Consider the following 7,424-nt stretch of genomic DNA (forward strand, 5'->3'; position numbering starts at 1 on the left):
CAACACCAACAGATTGAACCTTTAACTTTTCTATCAATTGCTTTTCTGCCAAGTGCGTTTAGATGCAAGCATTGAGGGTTACGTTGGCGAAGCAATGCTGGCTATACAACTACAAAGTGAAAAACAATTGTACTTTGCGGTTACCTTATCCAATAAGGGATAAGAGCAATATTTCTTGATCGAAGATGCTCCTCATTGCTTGCTAATAGGGCATTACAACCAACACTTACCGCCATACATTTCATCAACACAATTTCGAGTGGTATACTTACCATGTTCTTTCCGTGGATAATACAATATATCGACTCCTTTGTCCATAGCTAGCAAGATATCTTCTTGAAGCATTTTTGTTCAAGAGAATTTCAAACCAAGTTATATAGATATTGGGGGCGGTTTGACTTAGTTCTAGCGTCCTAAACCAAAGAGTCAAAATGCGTTTTGACGAAAGGGTAGTCACTATACTGTCATTCCTGATCATTGTAATAATTCATAAACATATGCTGTAATTGGCTTGCAAGTTAAACATCAACACATTGAAGAAGACTTACCACTAGCTACCATATCTTAAGCTTGATTTTTGAGCGCAGCCTCAGTCGAAAGATGGTGATAATGTGTATTTAATCACAGATATCATAAAATGGGCATTTAACATCACTGGCTGCGGATTCAAGCATAAACTATGGCCGAACAGGTCTGTTGAGTTCATCCTCATTCGGCATCATCTACAAAACCTCTTAACAATCTTGTCTGCCCATGACCTAAACAGAAGAGAGTTGAAACCTGCACAGAAAACGCAACCAAAGGCATGTATATTCATGCCAAACCCTAAACCCAATCCTGTTTTACGGAACAGAAACCAGAGAATTGAACCCTAAACGGAAAGCGCAGCCAAAGGAATCAATGTTCATGGCGACCTCTTGCAACCTGTCTACAGAACAGAAGAGAAGGGAAAACCCTAAATGGAAAACGCAGCCAAAACAGTGTATATCCATGGTGAACCCTGAAACCACCCGTCTATAGAACTGAAGAAAAGGAAAACATAAGCAGAAAACGCAGATAAAAAGGATTCCGTTGCGTATTCATCCGTCAGGAATCAGAAAGAATGTCTATCCTCACGGATTTTTACGTATAGGACTGGGGCGACATACAGCATTCATCATCTTCCAAACCAAAACCCGAGCTGCCATGGAAACTTGAAAAAATCTGTCTGCAGAAACAGAAAGTAGCGGGAGGGAGGGGACACTTGCTCACACACCCGAGTCGCAGCTTGCAATTGAGAAATTTCTGTTCGCCGGCATACGAGGTGTGCTTCAATGACAAAGTAGCCTCCCCAGATATACTTGCAGGCTTGAACACCCTTTGTAGGTCAGGGAAGCAAAGAAGGGGGCTAATTATACACGCTTACAAAGCCAATAGCTCCTCTACAATATCCAAGCTGAGAGCTAGCACATGCCCAAATTTGCAAGGGATTTGCTTACTCATTACCTTAACTAGTACGGCCGGCCGCCTTCGGTGGTCTCTCTCTCTCCTTCTCTCCCTCTTTATCGCGTGCAAAGGGGCTTGTTTTTGTTTTGGACTTTAGCCTTCATGTCGCAAATTGCGACATGTGTAAAGGGCTCCCCCTTCCACCATATTATGTTAGTAGATATAAGTAGGCTAAGATTTTGCATGCTACATCTAGGCTTCCTTAGAGGACCATACATAAGACAAGGCGTCCAAGGGACTAACACCACTATTGGAGGGCGTAACAAAGGGAGATATGCACATTGCACTCAGAAAAGAAACTTTTTGTTGGTGGACCGAGATACCATAGCGCCATTCTCGCTTTTTTCTCCTAAAGGTCAAACAAGACATTAGCAATGTCTTGGACAAATGTTAATAAAGGGCCGAATTTTCAATTTGTGATAAGGTTGAACCACTCCCCAAGTGGAAGAAGGCCCTCTAAATTTTGCTGGACATTTTCAGTAACTCATAAAAAGTGCTTTATGGCATTGCGTACAAGGAGCATAAGCTGAGATCCAAATACTTTACAAGTTGTGAGTAGGATGGAGCCTTTGCTTTCAAAAGTCTAAGTGGGAAAGAACGCCAATGACATGGCGGTCTAAGTCTTGAAAAAGGCCAAAATTTTTGCCCTAGCTTCTTTATCCTTCTTCACTTCATGCTCAAGGTCAAGAGACCACCACATGTAGCGGTATGAGCACAAAAAGCCCCTCATGTTTCTCCTTCATGTTGCGTGCTTGCCATTTTACTTGCTTTTCATACCTCATTACACATTATTATCCTCTTGTTATAATGATGGGTGGCTATTTGATGGCCAAAGTCCAATTCTCTTGACATTGAGCACCCACCCCTTCAGGGTGACCATGCTTATGTTATGTCCAAATCCCAAAAGTCACACATAACGGCCTCAATGTGCTCAAAGACTTTGAAATGCCCAAAGACCCTCTAGTGTGCCTAAAAACCAAGTCCAAGCATCCATAAAATACCAAAAACTTCCCTTCTTTGAGGATCAAAGTCTAAATTGCCCTAGAACTCTTAATGCTTACACAATTCCCCAATAACTACTTTTTCATATGTGGATAAGGACAACATGACATCCACCCCCTTTGAACTTGCAGATCTTTGAAGATTGAATGCCAAAGTGCCCTAAAACTCTTACTGCTTACACAATTCCCCAATAGCTAGAGTTTCATATGTGGATAAGGACAACATGACATCCATCCCTTTGAACTTGCACATATTCAGGTATGTACTACTCTACAACTCCTCTTTTCCTAGCACTTTCTTTGAGTTGTATTCTCCATCAACCTCTTCATGGTGACTAAGTTTTTGATCCAAACTTTGGTCCTCCATCTCAATTTCTGGATCTCACTTTTTGAACAACTTGATTCATTTCCCTTCTATAGGCACTTTCAACACAGTACCATCTAGCTCACATGGTTTTTAGGTAGCATTTGGCATCTATATACTTGACTAGGTACGGTCCAAACCATCACTTCACCATTTTTTGCAAGGTTGTGTACCAGTTTTCAAGATTGCTATCATAGAGCGAAACCCAATCTTGCTCTTTGATTTCCCTTTGCCTTAGTCTATGCTTCTTGTCAAAAGCATCTTTGTTTTTCAACCATGCTTCCCTTAGCTTGTTTTTAGCAATTTTGATATCTTCACTACATCTCTCAAGTTGTCAAATCCTTGATGCAATTAGATCTTCTATGCTTGAGTCTGTTTACCAAAGTAGACTACTCCATGTCAATACCTCTTCTTCTATTGGCATCATTGGTTTCTCTCTATAAACATCAACTCTAACGTCATGTATCTTATCACTGAAGTGTGTGCGGTGCAATCCACCTATAAAGAATAAGGTAATATATTACCTAGGCCCACTTCATGCTTTAGCCAAAGCTTTAATGATGGGTGGATGAAATCTTTCATTGTTTCCATTACCTCTCTGGATTGTAAGCTACAATTAGGGAGGATTTAATTCCCAACAATTAAAGAATTCTATAGCGTCTCACTCACCCCTACCATTTGTGGTCTTTTGATACATCCTTATCTACATATCACATCATTAAGTAGTAATTTTCACACTGCAACCATCACCTTATTTTTAAGGCTCTTCCCTTAACCTCATTGGTCAAATCTTCCCTAGAAAGCACAATCCATCTCATTTGCCACAATCCTATAGGCACAACCACTAAGTCCACAACCCACTTATAGTGCATAGACAATGGATAAATTGGGTGTAAACCATCTAGATGTCGCACACTCTTACATAGTTGGCAAGAAGAACAACCCTCAACAAATTGCATCACTTCTTTGTACATCCATTCCCACCAATATCAATCTTGGATCTTTGCATAAGTAGCCCAAACTCCTCTATGTCATGCCCATAAACTCTCATGGAACCCTTTGATAATATTTTGTTAAGATTCTTGATCACAGACAACCATTTGTAGAGCTCCTCTTCTTTGTTTTGAATGCATCCATAAATGACTATCTCTAAGAAATTAGATGTAGGCTTTCTTATCTTTGTGTACTCTTGATCACTCCAACCATCTGGTTTTCTCAAAGTACTCAAATAGCATCCAATAAGGAGCCACCCTCCATCATAATCATCCTCAAAAAACACTGCAAACATATGAATCATTTTCTCATCATCTATGTGTACCCATGCAATCTTATAGAATCTCAATCCCTAGTCATCCTCTATAGAAACCGGACAACATCTATGCAATATTGGATTATCTTTCCCCACAATGTGGATTTTTTTTGGGATGAGAGACTTAAATGCAATCCATATGAGCATAGCAATGTTAGGTGTGGAATAGCTTGCAATAATCCACAGTCATGGTAGACAAGCCGTTTCCACAATGACTACATCCCCAATAAAATAATCTTTGTTGCACTTTAATGTTGTAGAATCACCTCTTAATGTGTGAGACAATTCATTTTTCAACCACTCAATACTTTATGCCCAAAAAATATTGCATATATGTGCCCTTCTTCATCATCCTATGCAATTTCCTAAACAATCCCTATAGGACTAGTATCCATTGTCACAATCACAAGTCCCCCATGCTTGTAGTCAATTTTCCTCACTGTAGGAGCACTAAGCTTTATTTTCTTAAATTTTCTACTAGATTTTGTATGCTTTTTTGTCCAAGCGAACCTTTTCCTCTTTGATAACAAGTGATATAGTGTCTTTGCAACATGATAAAAATGTGGTAACCAAATCAAGTAGAACACACATGCCCCTAGAAATTTGTAAATGGTTGTAGACAAAGTGCTTATCTCTTTCATCTTCTATATTGCTTCAATCTTAGCTAGACTTAGCCTTCATCCTTCAAGACTACACATATGCTCTACAATCAAGAACTCTCTTTCCCCAAAGTAGATTTTTGTTCTGAAAGAGGTAGGCTCACTTCTTCAAGTTTGGATAAGATGGCATCACAAACAACAATATGGTTAGCAAAAAAAATTATGCACCCCCTCTGATCTAATGACTCCTCTTTTCACCCGCATCACCCCTTTCATCAACAAGTTTTAATAAAAGGTATAGTGATTTGAGAAATGAAATCTCTTAACACTTTGGTCATCCCATTCATCAACTAAATTAGTTGCACCCTGAGGTAAGGTACACAATTCCTCATTGTAGGAAGGTCCCTACTTTTTGAAACTAATTATATCTAGAGAAAATCTTGCAAAGAGTAGATAGCCCTTCCTAGAAAAGCTTTAGCAAATTCATCCACAATTGAATCTATTTCCATATTTTAGATTGTTACCTTGTTTACATGCTGCAAATCTTGAATAAATCTCAAAGCTTCATTCTTCTTTGAAAGCATAATCCATCTATTTGAATAGGGAGCAAAGCACAAGATGGGTCTAGAATCCCCATCTAAATCTTCTCATTTTACAAGTCATTAAGCTTCAGTAAACGTACCTTAGGAGCTGGAATCAGCCTTAAATTCCATGGAAAGTGTGGTACTATGAAAATCACCACAGGAATCACAACATTTGGATCAACAAATTTCACTAGGATGGAAATAAAATCCCTTTTCATGCCTCGAAGTCATCTCCCAAAAACACCTAGCTTCTTCATCTTAAAAAAACCCTTCCCCAAATTTTAGTTCATTCAATGTCTCCTATGTAAATTTGTGTCAAATCTTCTTTGGATCCTTCAGTGTTGATTCTCTTGATGCCTTATCCATTATATGGTCACTTAACCCTAGAAGAGGTGCAACCACATGTTTCACTTTCTTTACAACTATCTTGTACTTGGTTTCCACATGTCCTAAATCTTGCTAAAATTTCAAAATTATCTCGTACATAACAATGTCCAGTGTATGTTCACAACATCATTTCAATTTTGTAGCTTGTATTCCATAATTCCTTCAAGATCTGCAACTGTATCCACAAGAGAAAGCTTCCAAAACTCTTGAGATCACTTCATCTAGTTCAATAGCTTAACACTTTGATCCTCACTCTTTATGCCACAAACATATTGTTTCACCCACTTACATAAGTTATTGCGCTTCTTGTAAAAAGTTGAACCCTTTAAGGATAGCCCCAAAAATCTGGTACCCCTAGAAAATCTTGTATGGTCCTAGGTTCTCTAAACTCTTTGTTCACCCTTGGAACTGGATGTGCCCAAAGGCTATCCTTGTTTTTGATGTGCTCTACACAAACAAATAAAAATTGCACACCCTTTTCCCATCTCTGTTTTTAATCCTAACATATGTTGAACCATCATCAATAACTTTAGTCTCCATTATCATTGTCGTAATGTAAGGCTGTTCCTAATGGCTTCAAAAGAATTAAAAGGTGCTCCTAGTTCAAAGATTCCACTCAAAAAAAAAAAAAACGATGCGTTAATCTATAGCACGTAACGATAGGCAATGACGAAGCACATAGATTTGCAACAATATTACCTAAGAAAGATGAATATAACATTGAGAGAGAGAGAGAGAGAGAGAGAGAGAGAGAGAGAGAGAGTAATGGAAATGGCCTATGAACTTTGAGAGTAGCGGAATTAGGAAATTAGTTGAAGCACTTTTGTGAGATTATTTTGTGAGCATAGCGGGTGAACTTTTGATGGTAGCAACATAAACATAAACATGGTACTTAGTTAACCTGGCATGAACAATACTTTTGCAAGAGAGAGAGTTTAGAGAACATGACAACAGTTGAGGACCGGATTCATACGGAGTCAGTCCCCCCTCCAATAGGCATTTGTATTATAGTTTCTCCCATTAAGAGAGACTTGGTACAATACAATCTTTGTGTTCCTTGTGACCTAGGTGATGCAATGAAGGTGGAAAGCTTCATGCATCACACCATAACATAAACTTTGTAGAAAGCATTGACTGCCTCCTTTTGGGCCGGTATATAGATGTAACCGTCTCTCCTCTTGGTTCCCTGTTGAGATAAGTCTAGAAGCAGTTGTTGCACATTGCTCTTTGGTAGACTGTCTCCTTTTGGACCCCTATTGAGATGCAACCATCTCTCCTTTTGGTCCCCTGCTGAGATAGGTCTAGAAGCACATGTCTCTATTCTAACTCTTGTTCCATTATTCTTCCACATTAAATGATCAGTTTAACATGAAAAAATCATTTGGGTTAGGTAGATATTAGATTTCATGACATTACCTCTCTCTTAAAATCATAGTCATCCTCGACTATGAGGTAGAGAAGATAAAGCCTAGTCATTAGTCCATGTTACTTAGCGGGTAGAGGATCCCTTTTTACCCTACGATATCATTCCAAGATGGGTGACTAATCCATTTGGTGCTTCGGAGACGTAGTTGACGCAAGCACGTTTGCTCTTTAGTCCATATCATACTTCCAAAGTAGAGTGACAAGTGCTACTTGGTGTTTGGGAGACGTCGTCACCACAAGCATAATTCTAAGCATGCATACTATTTAAAT

The 7,424-nt window shown here is 39.0% G+C and overlaps 2 non-coding genes across 2 annotated transcripts; both read right to left on the minus strand.

Moving 5' to 3' along the window:
• Window positions 1-582: 582 nt before the first annotated feature.
• LOC147418931 (small nucleolar RNA Z196/R39/R59 family) lies at window positions 583-663 on the minus strand. The gene has a single exon (XR_015187210.1). It is a non-coding gene; the product is annotated as a small nucleolar RNA Z196/R39/R59 family (small nucleolar RNA).
• A 427-nt stretch (window positions 664-1,090) lies between these two features.
• LOC147418932 (small nucleolar RNA U31b) lies at window positions 1,091-1,164 on the minus strand. Its single transcript, XR_015187211.1, has one exon. It is a non-coding gene; the product is annotated as a small nucleolar RNA U31b (small nucleolar RNA).
• Window positions 1,165-7,424: the final 6,260 nt, after the last annotated feature.

This window comes from Adiantum capillus-veneris, chromosome 29 (genome assembly GCF_014529385.1).
Source record: "Adiantum capillus-veneris isolate H3 chromosome 29, ASM1452938v2, whole genome shotgun sequence".
NCBI classification, from domain to species: domain Eukaryota; kingdom Viridiplantae; phylum Streptophyta; class Polypodiopsida; order Polypodiales; family Pteridaceae; genus Adiantum; species Adiantum capillus-veneris.